The sequence below is a fragment of the Zingiber officinale genome, chromosome 1A (assembly GCF_018446385.1).
Source record: "Zingiber officinale cultivar Zhangliang chromosome 1A, Zo_v1.1, whole genome shotgun sequence".
Classification (NCBI taxonomy): domain Eukaryota; kingdom Viridiplantae; phylum Streptophyta; class Magnoliopsida; order Zingiberales; family Zingiberaceae; genus Zingiber; species Zingiber officinale.
The window spans coordinates 163,918,237-163,942,335 of record NC_055987.1 but is presented as its reverse complement, the minus strand read 5'-3'; the positions used below and the strand labels follow the sequence as shown (position 1 = coordinate 163,942,335).

Here is a 24,099-nt window from a genome sequence, read left to right as displayed (position 1 = left end):
AATGAATAACCTGAGTTTTTAATTGTTTACCTCTATTTCACATTGTTGAATGAAGTTGAGAATGGAAGAGCTTAATAGAATCTTGATGATGTAAGAAGTTGATTGGAACCAATTCTAGAATTCACTCATTTTGCTAGTAACCCTTGGAAAAAAATACGACTTGGGACTCGTTGCTACAACGCTTATCTTTATGTTAAATGAGTTTCAATTTTAATTAATTTGATGTGCCATCTACCGATACCTGGTGTGTAGAAATGAGAGCCACTAATCATGTCTGCAATTCATTGCAGAGGTTCCAGGAAACCCGATAACTATATGAAGGGGAAGTCACCGTCTACATGGGCACTGTTGCAAAAGTAGTAGCTGTTGCAGTGGGAGATGCTTATCCTCTGATAGGAATAAAATATGGATTTTAAGAAATTATCTTTACGTACCAAGTTTAGAAAGAATTTGATTTCGGTTTCTAAACTATCGAAGAATAGATATTTTGATAAGAAACTTGTTATCAAGAAAATAGGAAAGATATCTGTTCTGGTACGTTGGTTGACAATTTATAAATCCAATAACTCCCACAATGCAATAAATGGAAATTAGTAACACATCTTCTAACTTTAATAAGAGAAAGGAACCTTCGGAAATGAACCAATCACATCCTTGGCAGTCTAAGGCTAGGTTATATTAACTTGAGTAGGATTCAAAGGATAAAAACCAATGAACTCTTAGGTTCATTGGTAGTGGAAATCTTTCCAATCCTGCGGGTCTTACTTGGAAGGAAAAATAACCAAGAAGCTTTTAAAGTCTAAGGGGTATAGAGCCAAAGATGTATTGGAATTGATTCATTCTGATTTGTGTGGTCCTATGACTATCCAGACAAGAGGTAGTTTCAAATATTTCATCTATTTTATAAACAACTATTCGAGACACAGATAGATTTACTTGATACACCGCAAGTCTAAGTGCTTTGATTAGTTCAAAGAGTACGAGGCTAATGCGGAGAAATGTCAAAGTAAAAATATCGAGACACTATGGTGAAATCGTAGTAGCAAATACCTCTTGGGAGAATTTAGGAGTCACTTATCAGAAGAAGGGATTCAATCCCAACTAACTGCACCTAGTACACCCCAACAGAATGGTGTAGTAGAAAGAAGGTATAAGGCTCTTATGGAATAATTAGATCGATGATGAGTTATTTAGAAAATTACCAAAATTATTTTAAGGATATACACTGGAAACGGAAGTGAACATAGTACCTTCTAAGTCAGAACTCTCTACTCCCACAGAATTGCAGAATGAGCATAAGCCTAGTCTGAAGCATATTTGGATTTGGGTGGTCTAACACGTGAGAGACACTGAAAAATTGGACATGAGTTCACTTGTTTGTGAGTTATCCTAGAAAAACGAAAAGAGGTTTATAGTCCTTAAAATCGGAAGGTCATTGTTGGCACCAATGCCCGATTTTAGAAAAGGACTATATTATGAACCACAAGCCCATGAGTAAAAATTATTCTTAAGGAAATTAAAGGACACGTCTAACCTAGTACCAACTGTACAAGATGAAATATCACAAGAAACTGCAACACGTATCACAAATGATACACAATTGCAGAAAGTGTCTCGTCGTAGTGGGAGGGTTGTTAGGCAACCTAAAAGATTCATGTTTTGGGAGAGTCTTTGGACTCGATCCCTGGTGGACATGAACTTGATACCCGGACATATGATGAAACACTCCAAGATAAAGATGCAGCGTCTTTGCAAAGAGCAATAAATACAAAATCAGAATATATGTATTCTAATAAAGTCTGAGAGCTTATAAAATCACCAAATGGTGTAAAAGTCATTGGGTGAAAATTAGTCTACAATAGGAAAAGAGGGATAGACAGGAAGGTAGAAACTTTCAAATTAAGGCTTGTTGAAAAAGGAAACTTTTCCACCGGTAGTCATGCTCAAGTCTATTCGGATTCTTTTATCTATTACTTCTCATATGGACTATGAGATTTAGCAAGTGGATGTCAAGACAGCTTTCCTTAATGGAAGTCTTGAAGAAAACATCCATATATAGCAACCAGAAGGGATCATTGCAAAGAGCAAAGAGCATCTTGTGTGTAAGCTCAATCAGTCTATGGACTGAAGTAAAGCTTCAAGGTCTTGGAACATCCGGTTTAATAAAGTAGTCCAGACCTATAGATTTATTTTATAACCGAATGAGTTTTGTGTATACAAGAAATATGATGGAAACGTGGTGGTATTTCTTGTACTATACATAGATAATATTTTTGGTAGTTGGAAACAATATCAAAGTGTTGTCAGAAGTAAGGGTATGGTTGTCTAAACAATTCGATATGAAGGACTTAGGAGAATGCATATATTCTTGGGATCAAAGGGATCGCAAGAAAAGAATATATTTTACTTATCCCAAGCTTCATATATCGAAACAATCCTAGCTCGTTTTAGCATGCATAACTCCAAGAAAGGTTTCTTACCTTTTAGGCATGAAGTAGCTTTATCTAAAGAGATGTCTCCGAAGACATCAAAGGAGATAGAGGACATGAAGGCAATTCCTTATGTTTCGGCTGTGGGAAGCCTATTGTATGCAATGCTGTGAACGAGACCGGATATTTATTTTACCGTGGGCATGGTTAACAGATATCAAAGTAACTCTGGACAAGGACATTTGTCTGCGGTAAAGTATATTTTGAAGTACCTTAGAGGCACTAGAGATTATATGCTAGCTTACAAGGTACTTAATTTGGTCCCTGTGGGCTGCACGGATTTTGATTTCCAATCGGATAGGGACAATAGTAAGTCAACCTCGGAGTTTTGTGTTTACTTTAGGAGGTAAAGTCATAACTATGGAAGAGTGATAAGCATAGGTGTTTTTCTGGACTCCACCATAGAAGCTGAGTATATGACAAGCCTCTGAGGTAGCCATAAAAGCTGAATGACTTAATAACCTCAAGATAGACTTAGATATGATTTCTGGTTTGTCCAAAGATTATTACAATTTATTGTAATAATAGTGGTGCAGTAGCAAACTCGAAGAAACCATGAGTCTATAAGGCAAGTAAACACAATAGAGCGCAAGTACCACCCAATACGAGAAATCATATAAATGAGGAGAAGTTGCTGCCGCCTAGATTACATTAGATGATGACCTATAGATCTTTTCACTAAGGCCCTTAAGCTTTTGATGGGCATGTTGAAGGATTGGGAATCAGATGTATGGCGGCTTAGTCTTTTAGTATAAGTGGGAGATTGTTAGAGTGTATACTAAAAGCCTAGCTTTTGGTATAAACATTTATCTAGAAATAAGAATCACATTGGTCAAATGTCTACATTTACGATAAATGTAGTTATTCAATTAATTTATATTGTAGATAACATGGTGTGTGGTGTCACACACAGAGGATCATGTTATCAGCACCTTATAAATTATAAACAGTAACTCACGACTAAGATGGAAAGGAACAAACCATTGGAATAGTCGTAGTGTAATTAGGTATTAGTTTATCTTGACTAATAAATTACACTAGTACACTCTTAGTGTATTGAGTAGGACCATTTTAGGTAAGTTCTTTTTATACTGACTTGATAAAAGAACTAGACCTTAGTTATTATGGAAGTGTGTGCTCTTAATCCTAATATAATAACAAGCACATATATTTGATATTTATTTCTTTAATTTATCAATGGATGAGATTTAATTCGATAAATCAATAAGTCCGATAACTTGGGAAATGATATCACTTATAGTGTGTGTTGTTGATTATAGAAGGAAACTGTGTCCTAGTGATCTAGGTTGATAATGTCCCCAAGTGGAGCTCATAAGGATTGTCATGTTAAACCCTGCAAGTGGACTTAGTCCGACATGACGATAAGGTTGAGTGGTACTACTCTTGGACTAAGATATTAATTAAATGAGTTGTTAGTAACTCACTTAATTAGTAGACATCCGACATCTTAAACACAGGGAGACTAACACATTCATAATAAGAAGGGGCCCAAAAATGTAATTTGGGATTGGTGCGGTAGTTCAATAATAGTTCTTTAGTGGAATGAATTATTATTGATGGAATTAAGTTGTGTGTTCGGGGCGAACATGGGAAGCTTAATTTCATCGGGAGACCAAAACCAATTTCTCCTTTCGGTCCCTATCGTAGCCTCTTGTATATAGAGATTTATACCCACCACGTACCCACCTTCTTACCTAACCTATAGGGGCCGACCAAGCTAAGCTTGAAGCTCAAGCTTAGGGCTAGCCAAGCCTAAAGGTTGAGTCTTAAGGTGGCCGACCACATCATATTAAAAATGGATTTTTTGTTAAAATTATTTCTTATGTGGATATCATGTTTTTAAAAGAGAGTTTAAAATTTTAATCTTTCCTTTTATAGCTTTCTACAAAAGATTAAGAAAAGATTTGAAATCTTTCCTTATTTGTAGATTGAAAGGTAGATTTTAATTTTGAGAAAACTTTCCTTTTTAAACCATGTTCATGATTTAAAAGATAGTTTTAAAATTAAATATTCTCTTTTATAAGTTTCTACAAAAGATTAAGAAAAGATTTGATATCTTTCCTTATTTGTAAATTAAAAGAGATTTTAATTTTTAGAGATAACTTTATTTTTATCCACATATTTAAAAGAAAGATTTTAATTTATAAAATTTCTTTTTTATAAACCACCACGAAGGGAAAAATTATTGGAGAAATTTTTTATAAATTTCTGGAAACAAAGTAGGAAGTTTTAATTTTTGTTTTAATTAAAACTCTCCTTGTTTTGGGGAAAGAGGTGGCCGACCATTGTAATTGAAAAAAGAAAATTATTTTAATTAATTTTTTTTTTCTTTTTCATGGCAAAGGAATTAAGGAAATTTTTATTTAAATTTCCTTATTTTCCAAGATCAATGATTATAAAAGAGGGGGTAGAGGTGCCTTCATAGTGAACGACTCTATTCTATTCTTCCTCTCTTTTCCTCCTTGGTGGCCGTCCCTAGCTTCTCCCTCTTCTCTTCTTCTTGTGGCCGGCGGCAACCCTTCTTGGAGCTCTTGATGGTGGCCGGTTCTAGCTAGGAGAAGAAAGAGAGAAAGGAGGTTTTGTTTCTAGCATCCCTTGGAGCTTGGTGGTGGTGGCCGAACCTCATATCTCTTGGAGTTTATGTGGTGGCCGAATCTTGCTTAGAGAAGAAAGGTGGCATAGGTGGATTCTCATCTCGGTAGATCGTTGCCCACACAACGTCTGGGATAAGAAGAGGAATACAGTAGAAGATCAAGAGGTTATTTTGCTTACAAAGAAAGGTATAACTAATAATTATTTTCCGCATTATACTAGTTTTCTTTGTATAGTTATTTATGAAAATATCAAACACAAGAGGCATATGATTCTAGAGTTTTTGAAATAGTTTTTTCGAGTTTGTGTTTTCTTATTTTTCGAATTTGTGATTCGATTGTTCTTTTTGGTTAACCTAGAGTTATTTAAGGAAATAAATATTAGCTTTCCTTAAAAGGCTTTGCCTAGGCGGTGGTGGTTGCTCCTATATCCAAGAAGTCCATGTGCCTCGCCATGCAGTCCTGGAAGCCAATTTTGAAAATTAATATTTATGGAATTAATAATTTAGGTAGATTTGAATCAATAGTGTTAAGTTCCACTTGCGATTCAAATCTAAACCATTAAGAACAGATAAGTTAAATTTGGAATCAATGATGTTAAGTTCCGTCTGTGATTCCTAATTTAACTTCTAAAGAACACAATAGGTTATTTAAGGAAAGGTTCGACACTTGTACAAAAATTTTTGTACAGTAGAACCGGTATGATTTTCCTAGGACTAACCAACAAGGCCAACATTGCAGAGGCATATTTAGCAGATGAATATGTTGTGTTTTGTTCTCGTTATGTAGATGGTAATAGCTCATTAAACAATCCCGGAACATGACATAAAGAGACACCAAATGATGGGTTTCCCACACTACAGATGTTTCCACATGTAGGGAGACCAACAAAAGGGCTTCAAGTAGTTACCTTGGATGACAAGACTCTAACTCAAGCTCATAGATATATTCTCTCTAATTGTACAGTATTGCAACCATATCGTGAGTAAGTATTACTATTTTTTTAAATTTTTTTTGCATAATGTTTTATTGTTTTATGATCTATCATTTTTTCTAATTATATATTAATGTTGATATTGAACATTGAAATAAAAAATGAACTGAAGAGAAGACATAGATATGGCCAACGCCCAAGTAATTCTCAGTTGGATGACATGGTTAGAATGTAATTTCTAGAATGGTTTGCAAGACGAGTAAATAATATATGTGATTTATTTTATATTATAAATTTTTAATAAATAGACTTGCTAATTTTTTTTATTGTAAAAATTATATGTGTACCTTACAAGTCGATCGAGTAAATGAACGAATCGATGACTTAGATCTTAGGGTGCTTTCACGTGGTCCAAATCTAGTAGCATTTAGTTATCATGGGTCCAACTAGACTTCGGCCAGCTGTCAGGTCTTGCGAACCCAACCGAACTTGTCGCTAAATATCGGGTCATTCCTTGACCTATCTAGACTTCTACACTAACTATCAGGTCCTCCAGACCTAGCTAAATTTTAGCCCAGTGTTAGACCAATCATGTCCTGCACACTTGGTAGAAAGGTTAGATCATATAATACATCTAACTTTAATCCACTTGAAATTCATTAAAACTTAGGTTTGACCATTAGTGCCAACTACACCAACAGAAGGCTTGGGTGATGCTAAACCCGTGACACCATTCTTGAATCTTGAGTCCCTAGAATTGTCGACCGTTATCTGAGACAAGCTTGTGAGGAATTCTAAATCGGCACAAGATATTAATCCATAAGAATTTGATTACGGCTCGCTCAGTGATTTTAGTCAAGGCCTCCGCTTCCACCCATTTGGAAAAATAATTCACCGCCACGAGTAGAAACCTCTTCTGAGTTGGGCCAATGGGGAATGGACCCACAATATCTATGTAGGGATCTTATACTTAAAACAATAACGCATGTAGCGAAAAAAAGATCCCTCCAGAGATCCTTGCAAAGATGGTATACATGTTCTGCTATTCTATCAAGCAGAATACTTACCTTTATTACATGACTAGTACTCCCAACAGTAACTTTGATTTGGATGCATATCTTAGTGTGATCAAAAACGTCTGTGCCTCTATGATATCCACACGAATACATTTCTCGTTCATTACATGAACTCAAATTCAGAGAAGAACTACCTTTATAGTGCTAGCCTCTTTAGGAGCTTCAGCCAAGAAGAAGAAAAGGATGAAGAAGAAGATGACTAAAAAAATCTCATCCAAAATGCAATGCTAAAAACCTTTTATATTCATCCAATAAATATCAAAGATTTTTTCCCTTTGGTCTTCATCTTATTAATGCTCCATTAAACTCTTTAATGAACATTAATCCTAATGAATCATCATTATTCTTCTTTAATGAGTGGATTCAATTGAATCTAACTTGATGTGTCTAATTCGATTTAGAATCAATCCAATGGCTGGATTCATTTGAGTCTAACCCAATGAGTCTAATTCGGATTAGACTCAATCCAATGTCCAATGGTTTATCATATTTTAGTCAAACTAAAAATGAATTCATCTTCAAATCAACATATTCTTTATGTATGACCCAATATGCTCTCGTAATATTGGAAATGTATTTAAAATCACTTTAGATACATAAGCAATGAGTGACATCTAGTAATATATCATTACTACTCAAGTGAAGAGAATGTCAAAATCTGACCTAACCTTTCTGTATCTATTATCTTGTATGACTTGGTCCTTTTATTCTCGATATCTAGATTGATCAATGAGGCATAAACTGTGTCATTCTTTTATCAATCTTTATGTTTCTTGATCCTTAAGTAGACATACTCAATCAAATAAGCTCAATATCTCATATTGACTAATTTGAGCATGGTCATGCATTCTTGTAGCTTACTTAATCAAAGGACCCACATATATCACTTCCGTTATATGGAAAGGATAGATTTTATCTATATCACTCACACCCCTCTGCATAACTTATTACATACTAAGTGATCGATTTTATAGTCTACCTTGTTATAGGTGACGTTTACCGATACCAAAGTACACAACTCCTTATGTAGGGAACCGTAGTTACTTCAGATCTAAGAATTATTCATACTAATAGTCACTATGAGAATATTTATAACACTCATATAATGATCTATGAAACATTCTCATGGTGGGTCAATTCAGTACATATTCTCTAATATATACTCATATGTCAATTTGATATCTTATATCCATGACTTGTGAGACTATCGATGTTTTCAATGGTTCTATCGCTCGGTGAAGTATATTTTGGTGTCTCTAGTAAGAAACATAGGTAGCTACTAGCCTGCTGGCATCTGCGTGAAGAATGAGACAAAAATAACTGGCTACAAACACCTTGTGAGTTAGTGTTCTTCTCTCGATATGGTTACCGCAACAATCTTGATGGATTTCTTATAAAATATAATCAACTTTGTTCGGCCCGACGCACTTGAGTAGGGACTGTGAAAATGCTCTCTTATATAGTTGGTCTCTAACTAAAGTGAAGCAGTTGGCTCTTCTCCTAACTAGCTGAGCTGACTCGAAGTCGATTGGCAAAACTCCTTGTTGTAGATATAAAGGGATTGGGGCTCTCCAATCCATTGTCTCCTCCATATTGGTCTACAGGTCGATCTTAGCTATTAGTAGGCTTTGTGCTATTAGACAGTTCAGGACCCAAGTGGACAATGAGCTAGCCATTTGGTCAATTCATCCGCCTTGTGATTATCAGACCGAGGTATCTTGACTAGTGTGACCTCTGTTGGATCGAGAAGCGCTAGAGGGGGGGGGGGGTGAATAGCGCTCGTGGCTATTTTGTTCGATTATCGGAATCGTAAGAATTATCGGAGTAATTAAGCAGCGGAATAAAACAAAACAAGCACACAGAGACAGGAGGATTTTTACTTCATTCGGAGCCTTGATCGACTCCTACTCGAAGGCCCGCGATCCTTGATCGCTTCCGGTGGGCAACAACTATAAGCTCGATAAAATGATTACAAGATGAAGTACAAGTAAATGGAAAAACTAGTTATACCGACGACAACAGTAGAATTTTGAAGCTTCGGGTCGTCAGAGACTTGTGGCAGCACTTCCGGGCGTCTTTCAGAGCAGCACGTTGAAGAGAGAAGACTTGCAATTCGTTGTGCTAAAGTGCTGGTCGAAACCCCCTTATAAAGGGTGTTCAAGGCGCCTTGAAGGCTGTTCAAGGCGCCTCCATGCTGCCTGGTCTTCCGCGTGGATCAAAACTGACCTGGTCGAATTTCATCCATTCAAGGCGCCTTATATCCCTCTCAAGGCGCCTCCCAAGGCGCCTTCTGCCTGCTTCAAGGCGCCTCCAGTGGTGCTTCGAAGCCAGCTCAACTTTTGCACCCGAGGCGCCTCCAAGCTCCATGGAGGCGCCTCGGACACTGTTCATCCGAGGCTTTAGGTTGCTCTTTTGCACCTGCAAGATATGTTAGTCCCAAACACTATCCTGCAGCACAAAGTTAGCACAATAAACATAATAAATAAAGTATAGACAGTCTCCGGAATGTCCGAGTCTGACTTCAGATTTCTATCCGGAAACCCTAGGTCGACCCGACGCCTACTGTTCCCTCTACGGGGAACGCGTCCTCACCTACTCCACTCAGGAGATTTACCTGTTGCCAGTCGATCCTCCAGATCGACTGGACTTTTTCTCAGCACTCAATGCTTCCGGACTTTCTGCTGGACATCCGCTTTCCCAGCTAGTCCAGTCTTTCACCTGGTTCGCGACACCAGGACTTTTCACCTAGGGTTACCACCCCTAGGACTTTTGCCTGAAGCCATCGACCTGCCAAGACTTTCCGCATAGGGTTACCACCCCCTATGACCTAGGGTTACCGCCCCCAAGGGTTTTCCCTTTGCCTAACCGCAGCTAGGACTTTTCTTCACCTAGGGTTACCACCCCCTAGGACCTAGGGTTACCACCCCCTAGGATTTTCACCTGCCTAACCGCAGTTAGGACTTTCCTGAAACACTCATTCAACATATTAGATAACAGAGAATCTTAACTTTGAATCCCTTTGCTATTATCAAAACTTAGGTTCGATCGTCGAATGCTTCCTGCACCAACAATCTCCCCTTTTTGATTATGGCAACGAAAATTCAAAGTTAAGAAAATAATGCCATTAAAAGATAAGCATGAAAATGCAAGCATAATGATAGTTAAGTGCAGAGCTCCCCCTTAACATAAAGACTCCCCCTGAGCTCCCCCTTAATATAAAGACTCCCCTTTAATAAAAGCTCATTTTTTTTAATTTATATTTTAAATTTGAATTTCTTTCAATTTTCTTTAATTCTTTGAATTTTCTTCTACTCTCCCCCTTTGCCATATATCAAAAATCAGTTGAAAGCAAGTTTTAAGATTTTAAGAAAACAATCTTTTTGAGAGAAGAAGGCTTGTGAAACTTAGTTAAACGGAATATTTTTAACTTAGAAAAGTATTTTAGCATTTAGAGTTAAAATTTATAAGGGGGCTAAGTTTGAGAAAGTTCGAAGGTTGCTATATGAGTCACTTTAGCTAAGCCTTTTGCAAACAATGAATTTTGAGAATGTAGGTTCAGTTTAAAAGGTACTTAGCGTTAAAACTTAATTTTGAAAAGATAGGAGTAAGAATTTGTTAATACAAAGAGGGAGTGACTAAATGTTTAATTTAGGTTATTTATTTTAGCTGGTCTTTAAGTCCAAGCATGAGGTTAAATAGGTTTTAAGTTATCCAGATTGTTTTATTCAGGTATCAGAGCCCTAAAGTATGAGCATGCTCAAACTTCAAATCTCCATTTCCTTCAGGGCTAATTCCATGTTTTTGTAAGTCTAGTAAATTTAGGGGAGCAAGGGATTTTGAAATTAGTTTTCCAAATATTTTTCAAAGGATTTTGAAATAAGTTTTTCAAGTATTTTTCAAAGGATTTTGAAAATATTTTTCAAAGGATTTTGAAATAAGTTTTTCAAATATTTCTCAAAGGATTTTGAAATAAGTTTTTCAAAGATTTTTCAAAGGATTTTGAAATAAGTTTTTCAATGATTTTTCAAAGGATTTTGAAATAAGTTTTTCCAATATTTTTCAAAGGATTTTGAAATAAGTTTTTTCAAAGATTTTTCAAAGGATTTTGAAATAAGTTTTTCCAAATATTTTTCAAAGGATTTTGAAATAAGTTTTCCAAATATTTTTCAAAGGATTTTGAAATAAGTTTTTCAAATATTTTTCAAAGGATTTTGAAATAAGTTTTTTTTAATATTTTGAAATGATTTTGAAAAGATTTTTCAAATAAATTTTGAAATTAAGTTTTAAAAGATTTTTAAAATGATTTTGAAAATGATTTTGAAATTAAGTTTAAAAGATTTTTAAAATGATTTTGAAAAGATTTTGAAAATGATTTTGAAATTAAGTTTAAAAGATTTTTAAAATGATTTTGAAAAGATTTTGAAACTGATTTTAAAAGATTTTTCAAATAAATTTTTAAAATTAAGTTTTAAAAGATTTTTAAAATAATTTTGAAAAGATTTTTCAAATAAATTTTGAAATTAAGTTTTAAAAGATTTTTAAAATGATTTTGAAAAGATTTTGAAAATGATTTTGAAATTAAGTTTAAAAGATTTTTAAAATAATTTTGAAAAGATTTTTCAAATAAATTTTGAAAATAAGTTTTAAAAGATTTTTAAAATGATTTTTGAAAAGATTTTTCAAATAAATTTTAAATTTAAGTTTTAAAATATTTTTAAAATGATTTTGAAATTAAGTTTTGAAATAATTTTGAAATAATGTTTTTACAAAGATTTTGAAATGATTTTGAAATTAAGTTTTGAAAATATTTTTAAAATGATTTTTGAAAAGATTTTTCAAAATACTTTTTAAAAGATTTTTAAATGAATTTTAAAATTAAGTTTTGAAGTAATTTTGAAATTAATTTGAATTTGAATTAATTATCAGTTTGTTTTTAATTACTTAGTCATCTCACCCGATCTGAATTTTCAATCAAGGAATCCTATAATTTTTGTGAGATGAATTGAGGTTCAATTTAAGGGTTTGGTTTAACTTTGTGTTAGATTCAGGTTTAGCTTTGGGTTCAACAAGTAAGCATTCTTTGGATAAACTTCTGGGCTATGGTGAGTCATAAGGAACTCATTAAAGTAACCATGCCTTCGAGGTTTTCCAAATAGTCCTACCCATTGAACTTAATATTTAACCTTGGTCTAACTAGTTAGGATCCATTTAAGGGTAGCTTCGGTCAGTTCCACTTGGCCAAATGCACCAGGTCGAAGTCATATCTTCCTAGACATGCGATGCCCAAGCTTCCCTAACTTACTATCATCCAAAAACTTCACCAGTACTGTGGGTTAAGTTAAACCTAGCCCATTTTTTCTAACCTTAATTACCCTGCCGGGTAGTCTACTCTTGTTTACCCATTTCGGGTAGATTAAGTTCAGTTACCCAGTCGGGTAGTTTAGTTAGGGGTGTCAGCTATTCTGGATCCTCCTTCTAAAATTTATTTGATTTAAATTGAATTTTGATTTACTTTCAAAATTTGAGATTTAAATTTAATTTTGAATTTAATTTAATTTCGAATTTTTAATTTAATTTTAATGGTTTTTCTGTTAACTCCCCCTGGATCATAGCCTCGATATGACCTATCGAGGTAGTATATTTGATCCTTCGGGATCCAATATTGACCAAGTCCAACTTGATTAATCAATTTGGACTTGGGGACCCATGCTTGAATTATGTTTCTATTATTTCTATTAACTAGAGACAGATATGATTTATATTTTGTTTTGGTCTTAAATCCAAGTCCGGATTTGTTGTAAATGGCTCGTTGTTTTCCAAGAATTAGATCCAAATTCTTGGAACCCAAGGTGAACCGTTCCAACGTGCCTTTGAGTTCTTTAATTTGAGTTTTCAAATTAGAATTTTCTTCCTCAAGTTGTTGGACTTGAGTCGAATTTTCAATTTGAACTGGCTCAGTTAAAGCACTCAAGTCAGTCGCTTCCTTAAGGGCTGTTACCTCCTTTTGGAGCGACTTAACCCGGACGTTGGATTTAGCCAACTTCTTTAATAAGTAAGGAATTAAATTTTTTGAATCATCTAAGCTAATACTTGAAATTAGAGCACTTACAGTGGTTTTGGGTCCTTCAGAAACGGATACGGATCCGTGGCTTCGCTCGGACTCGATGTCTGATTCGCTCTCGGTTTCTGAATCGGGCTCGAACTCGGACTCGGTTTCAACAACATGTGCTAGTACTGGTAGAGCGAGAAGGCTCGCTTGCTCTTCTTCGTCCGATTCGGATTCATCTGATGACTCGGACCATGTTGCCTTCAGTGCTTTCTTCGTCTTGCTTGTTCCTGCAAATAACGCAACACCTTCCTCGGCCGGACTAGTATTAGTCTGCTCAAATAATTTATTTATTAAAATATGCTTACCTGTTTTTGTATCAGGAATACCTTCGTGTAACTCAATCAGATTCTCCCACAGCTCCTTGGCACTTGAGAATCGGCCGGCGCGATTCAGCTCCTTATTCGTTAAGCCACACTGAAGTGTATACGTTGCTTTTGCGTTTGCTTCTACCTTTTTGATAAGGTTCGTGTCCTAGTTCTCGTACGGTAGTGGCTTGCCGGAGCCGTCAGTTGGCAGTTGAAGTCCAGTTTTGACGATCATCCAGACTTCAAAGTGAGTCTGGAGATACGCCTCCATCCAACCCTTCCAATCTCCGAAATCATCTCCAGAGAAGAGCGGTGGGCGAGTAGTGTTATAGCCTTCTTGATGGGCTATTTTAGAAAGACAATCTCGCAAAATAAACACAATAAAACTTGTTCCAAGACTTAGTCTTGGATTAATAGTGTAGGAGAGAAATAAAGATAGTAATTCAGGAATTTCGAGAAAAAATAATAAAATATTATTAAAAAAATATTAAAAAATATTACCACAAATTTTATAAAACGCAATATTTTGTTAATTCCAACCAATGGTGAAAAGATGAAAATTAATTTTTCAAAAATAGTTTTGGAAGGAAAAAACGAAAGGCGTAAGGTTATATTTTTAACATATATAAACGACAAAGCCACGAAAAATGCTTGAATGGTGGTTGCACCAGTTCAAAGCGACCCCGCTTTGATACCAATTGTTGGATCGAGAAGCACTAGAGGGGGGGGGGGGTGAATAGCGCTCGTGGCTATTTTGTTCAATTATCGGAATCGTAAGAATTATCGGAGTAATTAAGCAGCGGAATAAAACAAAACAAGCACACAGAGACAGGAGGATTTTTACTTCGTTCGGAGCCTTGATCGACTCCTACTCGAAGGCCCGCGATCCTTGATTGCTTCCGGTGGGCAACAACTATAAGCTCGATAAAATGATTACAAGATGAAGTACAAGTAAATGGAAAAACTAGTTATACCGACGACAACAGTAGAATTTTGAAGCTTCGGGTCGTCGGAGACTTGTGACAGCACTTCCGGGCGTCTTTCGGAGCAGCACGTTGAAGAGAGAAGACTTGCAATTCGTTGTGCTAAAGTGCTGGTCGAAACCCCCTTATAAAGGGTGTTCAAGGCGCCTTGAAGGCTGTTCAAGGCGCCTCCATGCTGCCTGGTCTTCCGCGTGGATCAAAACTGACCTGGTCGAATTTCATCCATTCAAGGCGCCTTATATCCCTCTCAAGGTGCCTCCCAAGGCGCCTTCTGCCTGCTTCAAGGCGCCTCCAGTGGTGCTTCGAAGCCAGCTCAACTTTTGCACCCGAGGCGCCTCGGACACTGTTCATCCGAGGCTTTAGGTTGCTCTTTTGCACCTGCAAGATACGTTAGTCCCAAACACTATCCTGCAGCACAAAGTTAGCACAATAAACATGATAAATAAAGTATAGACAGTCTCCGGACTGTCCGAGTCTGACTTCAGATTTCCATCCGGAAACCCTAGGTCGACCCGACGCCTACTGTTCCCTCCAGTGGTGTTTCGAAGCCAGCTCAACTTTTGCACCCGAGGCGCCTCCAAGCTCCATGGAGGCGCCTCGGACACTGTTCATCCGAGGCTTTAGGTTGCTCTTTTGCACCTGCAAGATATGTTAGTCCCAAACACTATCCTGCAGCACAAAGTTAGCACAATAAACATGATAAATAAAGTATAGACAGTCTCCGGACTGTCCGAGTCTGACTTCAGATTTCTATCCGGAAACCCTAGGTCGACCCGACGCCTACTGTTCCCTCTACGGGGAACGCGTCCTCACCTACTCCACTCAGGAGATTTACCTGTTGCCAGTCGATCCTCCAGATCGACTGGACTTTTGCTCAGCACTCGATGCTTCCGGACTTTCTGCTGGACATCCGCTTCCCCGGCTAGTCCAGTCTTTCACCTGGTTCGCGACACCAGGACTTTTCACCTAGGGTTACCACCCCCTAGGACTTTTGCCTGAAGCCATCGACCTGCCAAGACTTTCCGCATAGGGTTACCACCCCCTATGACCTAGGGTTACCGCCCCCTAAGGTTTTCCCTTTGTCTAACCGCAGCTAGGACTTTTCTCCACCTAGGGTTACCACCCCCTAGGACGTAGGGTTACCACCCCCTAGGGTTTTCACCTGCCTAACCGCAGTTAGGACTTTCCTGAAACACTCATTCAACATATTAGATAACAGAGAATCTTAACTTTGAATCCCTTTGCCATTATCAAAACTTAGGTTCGATCGTCAGATGCTTCCTGCACCAACAACCTTAAAGTCTTCTTTTAATTTCTCATAAACCTCTTTGTACATTTACAGTCTCTCACTATTTATTTCAAAGTTGTCCGCCACCTGTTGAACCATGAGCTGAGAGTTAGAGTGGGCGATTACCTGGGTGGCTTATACATGTCTGGCTACCTGTAGCCCAGCAAGCAAGGCCTCGTATTTGGCCTCATTATTTAAGGCTCGAAAGTTTAGCCGGATGGATAATTACATGATTTTGAAAATTTAAGGATCAAAAGGCACCAGGGCCAACCGAGATTAGACTGAGAGTCGTGTCCATGAGAAGTGAGGAGCTGAATCTTGGGAATCCGACCGGGGTTGGGGTTGACTAGGAGTAAACTAGGAATCATGCCCATGAGAAGTGATGGTCTGAGCCCTGAGGTTCCGGCCGACGCTAGGGTCGACCGGGAGTAAGCTGGAAGTCATGCCCATAAGAAGTGATGAGCTGAGTCCTGGGGGTCCGACCGGCGCCGGGACCGACCTATGTCGAGGCCGACCTATGTCGGGGCCGACCTATGTCGGGGCCGACCTGGAGTAGACTAGGAGTTGTGTCCATGAGAAGTGAAGAGATGAGTCCTGGTGGTTCAATCAGTGCTGGAGCCGACTGGGAGTAGACTGGAAGTCGTGCCCATGAGAAGTGAAGGGTTGTGTCTTGGGGGTCTGAGCAACACCAATGCCGACCTGCAGTAAACTGGGAGTTGTGCTCATAAGAAATAAGGGGTTGCGCCCTGGGGATCTGACCGATGTCGACGCCAATAAGGAGTAAACTGGGAGTCGTGCCATGAAAAATGAGGAGCTGAGTTCTTGAAGATCCAACCGACTCTGGGGTCGGTCGACTTATCTACTATGAACTAAGCAGTGACCATGAGGCGAGGGAGCTAAATCCAAGAAAAAATGGTTTGTTCAACATGTACTTCCTGACCTTAATGTCTAGTTTACTTAGAAGTGTGGATGAAGAAAAGGACTGATTGCGTTAGATTTGAGATCCTTCCTTCTGTTCACCTGTAAAAAAATAATGGCCCGATAGATCTCCAATTCATCAATTAATTACTTTTCCCTCTATTTTTCATCCCCTCAAAATCAGGCGGAAGCGAGCGGACAAAAGCAAGCGAGAAGCGTGCAATCTCATAATCTCCCTTGCCTTCTCCTCCTTGGACTCCTCGTTGGAGCACTCTGCCTGCAACATCGAACAATCTTCCTCATCTCGAAGTCTACCTGGTCATCACCACGTCCTCTTCTACTTCCCTCCCGCTCCTCTCCTTCTCCCCTCCCTCGCCGCTAGCAATCACAATAGGAATGGAGGTCCGGCCTCGTGACCTCAGCTTGCGGTCTAAACGCCGACAAGAAGGTGGTGAAGTCCTTGAATTCAACCCATCAATCATCTTAAGGAGCCTCTACGCAAGAAAAATGGTGAAAAAAAAGGTAAAATTGCAAGAATAAACGGTGGAGAAATCCAAAGAGTAAGAAAACGATGAAAGTGGCAAACTTGGGAGAGGGGATTGAGGGAGAATTGGGAATATATGGAGAGGAACTCGTCGGAGGAGATGAAGCCCCTGGCAGTGTGTTTGAGCTAGTAGCAACGATTGTAGAGGGCGACGATCTCTTGTTACGAAACTGAAAGCAGGAACAAATCAAGAAAGAACAGGTACCGTTGCTGGGCAAGAACGAAGATCAAAGACAGTACAGACATAGTTGCAGTGGTCTTGGACTTCCTCAATGTCGTATTGAGTGAGCATGGTAGATGTGATCCCCTTAGCGAGGTCGCAGTCGAGGTCAGGCCTTGTAAGGTTGGGGGTGATGTTCGACCTTGCAACCTCGTCATGAGTTATAGCCTTGCGACCTCGTCGCGAGGTCACCACTGAAGCGCCTATGAGTCACGACCTCATCGTGGTTAGTCGTCGTTGCTTATCGTTCCTTCTCTTGTTTACTTGTTATCCTACTTCTTTTCGTTCCCCTTTTCTAGGGATATGTTTCCACTATGAATTCTTCTCTCTTCTTTACCTGCGACTCTAAGTAAATAAAGCATAATTGTCATTTTCTCATAACTTTTGACGGCTAAATCACCTTAATGGTTAACTTCTCACTATTCTTGAGGCTTTCCAGTAGATCGCTACAACAAAATCGCTCATAGACATCAGTGGAACAACATCGGTTTTAGGCTAAAACCGAAGTCTTTCAGTATTTTACACCGATTTTTCTAAAAACCGGTGTCTATGAGCGCAGATTTTAGCTCATAGACATCGGTTTTTTAGGCGATGTCTATGAGCGCCCTTTTTTTGGTTAATAGACACCGATTTTAACATCGGTTTTTAAAATCCGATGTTAATAAACCCCTTCTTAAATAATTTAATTTTTTCACCGGCCAAAATTTACAAGACTTCACAAAATTCCCTCCAAACCTAAACCAATATCGTGCCCCTTCTCTCAACATAAACCTAAACCTAAACCTAAACCTCAGCCTCATCTCCCTCTTCCCCTTCCGCCGTCTCGCCCTCGGAGATCTCGCCGTCGCCGTCGCCGTCCCCTTCGTCTGCAAGTCCTGGTACCGCGCCTCCCTCGACCCTAGCTGCTGGCGCCGCCTCAACTTCCGCTCCCTCGATTTCTCGCCGTCGCCGTCCCCTTTGAACAGTGGGTTCATTTCCTCGTCACATCTCCCTGCCCGATTCCGCCGACCCTTCTCTTCTTTCCATTTTTCCCGAGTCGACAGAGCCACTCGTCGCGCCATTTCGCTGCCTAGCTGAGCTTCGCAGGCGGCGCCACAGCTGACGGGGCACAATGCGAGGACGAGTGGAGGCGAGACGAAGAAGAAAGAGGCAAGTGTATCTACCTGTGATAACTCGAAATCCATGAGGTATAGTGGGGTGGAAAACCTATAGAAAGTGAGGATTTGGTATGGATTTCGACTGGTTTTCTTCTGGTAAAGGCTTTGATTGTTCTTCCTGGAGATGTTTTGATTTACTTCTTTTGTAGACGCTTTCGATATGTTTTCCTCTTCTGTGGATGTGTTTGATTGGTTTTTCTTTGTATACGATTCGGGTTGGATTCTTCTCGGTGGGATGTGTTCTTGTTGGAGGTTTCGGTTGAAGGTTACTGCTTGGTTTGCGTATGTTACCCAAAATTGTTTGACAGTGATTTCTAATGTGTTCACAGTAGGTTTTCCTAGAGATTTTGGCTGGTGTTCGATGATTTGAGGTTGAGTTGTGTTGTGTTTTCCATGATGAACAAGTTGTAGAGAGTTGCACGTTACCTGTTTGTTAGAATGGGTCACAGAGAGGTCAGAAGTGATTCGAGCTTTCCTTGAAGTTTTGGTTCCTAATTGCAGGGTTTCGGAATGATTTAGAGTCGAATTTGTGTCTTCGTGAGAAGTTGATTTGAAATCTTTGGGTAATTTCCACTCAATGAATTTTCCCCTGCAGCATCGTTTACGGATTTCTCAATTTTACCCTTTGATGTGCATCTAACTATATACCAATTTAGCTGGATGAGCATTATTAAACCCCTTATTTGGGTTCTTTGCAAATTTTCTTTTGTGTATGCTGCCTAATTAACATTTCTTTATATGCAGCTACATCTGCTTGGTGATCGTGTTGAAGAAGCACTAACAGAGTTGGATGGCTGCTGCCAGAATTCTAGACTTTCAGAGCCTTTCAGGTTCTTTTTTGTTACTAATATTTTTTTTATTTATCACACGCGGTAAGTTTTCTCTTAGTTTAAAGCGAAATTTGTTTGTACATTATGAAACTTAAAAGAGTGGTAGATGGATAAAAATGAAGAAAAAGTTGGGACATTTTTCAAGCTCTTCTTTTAAACTTTCACTGTTTATTGTCTTAGCTACAAAGGTGGGAGAAGAATATCGATCGTCGTTTTCTCATCCCATTCATTCACTTAAAAACTGAATAAAAAATTAAAAATAATGAAGCATTTCAAAAATATGAAAAAGCTGAATAAGTATAAAAATATTAAAAATAATAAAACCACTCTGATTTTTTGTTTAAGTTAATGAAATGTAGTGTTCAAAGTAACCATTGAAGATCCTTGCAACTCTTGTTTTTCTTCCAGATTGAAGGCTAGAATTCTGGAGTGTTTTCAAAGCAATCAAGTGGCTACTATTTGTACCTTTATCATGTTAATCGTGATGTGTTTGTCTTAATTATTTGGGCTTAACTATATGGATCTTATCTTAATGAGTGTAGATCTAATGCTTGATCATTAGATCTAATGAGGTATCTGCAGATCTAATGCTTGATCATTTGTCTGTGAGTTCAAGATGACTTTTTTTTTATGCCGATCAGCAATCTGTAGCAATAGCACATAGTTGTATGCAGATCTAATGCTTAGATCATTCCTCTATGAGTTCAAGATTACTTTTTTTTAACACCGATCAGAAATAAATCTACATATTTCCCAGAAAATAGAGAGGTTTCATCTTTCTAAGTGATATGAACTTGTTATCTCTGATAGTTTTTGTGATCATAACATAGACCAAGGAAGAAATCTTCAAGAAATGAGTTTTTTTTTATTTAATGGATCAGGCAAATAATTGTTTTGATATCTGAAATTGTTTTCTTCTTGTCCAATTGATTTACATAGATTTTTTCTTCTTTTAATAATTGATAGAAGATTGATTTTTCAAACCTTTGATAATGTGATATTCCATAATGAAACTCATAAAAGAGGAGCACAGAGATTATAGTCTTCATTTCCATGTGTTATTTATGTTTCCTAGTATTGTTATGTTCTTTGGAAATCTCCTTGTAAGAGTTTGCAAAAGTGTTCTGTTTGTCCATCCCTGAAGCCTTGTCCCTTTGAAGCCTAATGTCTAGCAATGGGTTCATCAAGGCCTCATATAATGTCATTGTGCATAAGAGAGATGCAAGTTCTTCTACAGTGTATTTCGATACCTTGCTCAGATACACTAGTTTTGAATAGCATATATAAATTTATGAAGAAATAGTGAAGCAAAACTTGTATAAGCTAAATAGCCTTACCGCGACATCTACATGTGTCAGGATGGGGAACTAATGAGAAGACACTGATCAACATTTTAGCGCATAGAAATGCCACCCAAAGAAAGCAGATTCAGTTGGCTTACGAGGAATTGTACAACGAGAGTCTCACCAAAAAGCTCGAATCAGAACTGAAAGGAAACTTTGAGGTGGTTATTTTTCTCAACCTTTATTGTCCAATGAATGTTTTTATCTGTAGGGGCAACATCATTTGCAGAAGCTAATATTAATTATTTGAAAATTTTATAAATGTGAAGAGATCGACATGAACTTAGATATGACTTGAACCAATACTATGAATGTAAGTACATAATTAATGGTAGATTGATAGGACTTGTGGCTTGTTATGCGTGATATGCTTATGTACACTATCACATTGTAGCGGTGTATCTGATTATGTTTGATTCTTCAGAAAGCTGTATACCGCTGGAAACATCCACACTTCCAATCAAAACTTGACACTCTTAATTTGATAGCATGTAAACGTTTACAAAAAGCATTAGATGTTTTGTTTCACAAGAGTGAAAACTAGTTGCTTCTACTTAATATGTACATGGTTTATGCATATGGCTTAGGTGAAAAGGAGAAAAGAACCCACACAAATTGGGACGAATTTAGCTCTGACATAGCATGTACAGTAGCTTAGGGATGACCTTAAGCAATTCACACAACATAAAACACATGAATTAAACAACCCATATTAATTGACCTACATCCCATTAAAGAAAATTTATATGTTGACTTAAGCAATCCTTATGCAACCATTAATGAGTGTAGCATTCTCTCATTTCATAAGCTTATATGGTTGCTTTATTTGCCTAAAATAAGTTACAAACCGGATGTTATGCTTTTGTTACAAACTAGATACTAGTTGGAGACTAAATGATTGCCTAAGAAGAAAGGAATTAGAGATTAGGAGCTGCAGTGAGTAGAGTGGCTGAATAAGCTATCTTAAATGGTAACCTTAGGATTAAAGTATTGATTGCCTAAGAAGAAAGGAATTAGAGATTAGGAGCTGCAGTGAGTAGAGTGGCTGGATAAGCTATCTTAAATGGTAACCTTAGGATTAAAGTATTGATTACATTTTTAACCTGCTCAACTTCCTCTAAATATCTAACACATTGATACTCGAATTTAACCTAACCTATTAAGATAAATGGGTAATCAAACTTAAAGGGTACCCATTACCATATTTAGCTATACCAATGAATTTCAAGTTCAACTAGAAGTAAGAGTGAGTGTCAATATGCCTGTGGGTACCTCAAGAATAGGGAACTCTTTGTTTTTATGATTTAACCCCTCTTCATTATTTTACTCACCTCTTTTGTTTTTACCTATATTCATATTTTTCATTAATCAGATAGAGACCCCTAACTACATTATTTAGGCTACAAGCTCGACCTCTACCACATGACTATAGGGAGGAAATGATCATGTTGATCCCTAATCTTATCCCTAGCCGATCATCATTAAACATTAAATGTGTGGGAATTTACTAGAATCTACTCCTACATGAAGCAAATGAATAAAAACTACAAGTAAAGTTTACCTACCCTGTTATGACTTCAGAAGAATATGCTGAATTTTCCATGTATGCTGTCCTTTAATATAGAGGGCTACAAGAGGATTATATCTTAGGTCAAGACACTCCAAATCCATCATAAACCAAAGGGAAAATAGTTTCTACTTACTAGAGGATTGAATGGACCCAAAAGGAAGCTCTAACTTGCTGTTTTGGGTGCTGAACTAAGGAGGCAGCTGCCTTCTTGCCGCATTCCTTGCTGCTGTGGTTGGTAGCAGAAATCACAGAAAATAGGGGGCTTAGTGCAGGATATTCAGGATACCAAGATGGCATCAGAGGTAGTACAATAAATAGTATATCTCTTCATCAGAGGTAGCTTTGTTCTTCTATGCTTCACTAGATTTGTTGTGTAGTCATATTTCTTTGTTCAACCATTATCATGCCTAGTAAGTTGTTGTATGATGTTGTCGGTTCTTATCAATCTGTACACTTGAATTAGAAGGAGCAAATTATCTATGTTATATTCTAAGCAGCATATACTAAGTGTCATATATGAAAGTTTTAGATTCTATGTTATATTCGTTATCTTGCACAGCAGCCTTTAAAAACTCAGTATTCTATTTTATTTGATACATGTACACATTTGTTTTAGTTATTTGACATATGGTGGATTTATGTGTTTTTACAGTTTACAAATCTCAAGTACTCCAGAGTTGAAATTGATGAAGTGAGGTTCGAGTGGGCTGAATGCATGCTAGATTACATTTGAAGTGCGGTTCTACCTTGATGTGTTAAAAGAATGTTCTACCTTGATTTTGATATTTATTAGCTAGCTTTTGATGTAAAAAGATTGTTTGGGTATTTTATGGATATTGTTGTAAGAAGATTATTTATATAATTTGTGAATATTTGTGTATTTTATGGATATTATTGAATGAAGAATATTTGTACAATTTGTGAATATTTATGTATTTTTTTTGTTATTGTCGGTTTTAAAATCAAATCTGTGCTGTTAGAAAAAATACATATTACATCGGTTTTCCACCGATGTAAAACCGGTGTTATAAAGTAATATTACATTGGTCATTTACCGCTGCCAAAATTGGTGTTATTAACATACAATATTACATCGGTTTTACACCGTGTATGAAACGGTGTCGTTAAGTGATACTACACCGGTTAATAACCGATTCGAAAACCGGTGTCGTTAAGTGATACTACACCGGTTTTAACCCGATGTCTAAAATGACAGACTTTTAACATCGGTTTCATAGACATCGGTCGAAAATCAAATAGACACCGGTGGAAAACCGATGTCTATGAGCGATTTTGTTGTAACTAGACTCAATGTTATTAATGAGCATACTCCCTAAACAGTTTATTAACAAATGCTTAAGCTCTTCAAACGTGGACATCTCTGAATTCTCAAGTGTATCTCTTTACAGGTATAATTTTTAAAATTAAATGACTGAAAACGACTGAAAGTAATTTCAACGTGCACCTAGATATTGTTAGGATCACGAATAAAAAAAATGAAATGTATTATTTACTAAATCTCTAACACTATTTACCAAAATCTAAATATAACACTCACCATAGGATTATACTGTGAAACGTTTATTTTCTTTAGTAAGATAATAAAAAAAACAGAAAGAAGAAAAAAAACAAAAGTAATTTATTTCATATAATTCAGAATAAACCTAGATTCATAGGATTAATTTTTTGTTCAGAAAATCATCTCTGATCAATATTGACAA

General features: G+C 37.3%; 1 long non-coding RNA gene across 2 annotated transcripts; it reads left to right on the top strand.

Annotated features, from left to right (window-relative positions):
- The first annotated feature begins 19,422 nt into the window (after positions 1-19,422).
- LOC122011984 lies at positions 19,423-23,071 on the top strand. 2 transcript variants are annotated; one of them, XR_006120073.1, is made up of 3 exons: positions 19,423-19,465; positions 20,824-20,969; positions 23,031-23,071. It is a non-coding gene; the product is annotated as an uncharacterized LOC122011984 (long non-coding RNA). The 2 variants fall into 2 exon arrangements; XR_006120072.1 differs by lacking the exon at positions 23,031-23,071 and having other exon boundaries at positions 20,824-21,065.
- The last annotated feature ends 1,028 nt before the right edge of the window (positions 23,072-24,099 follow it).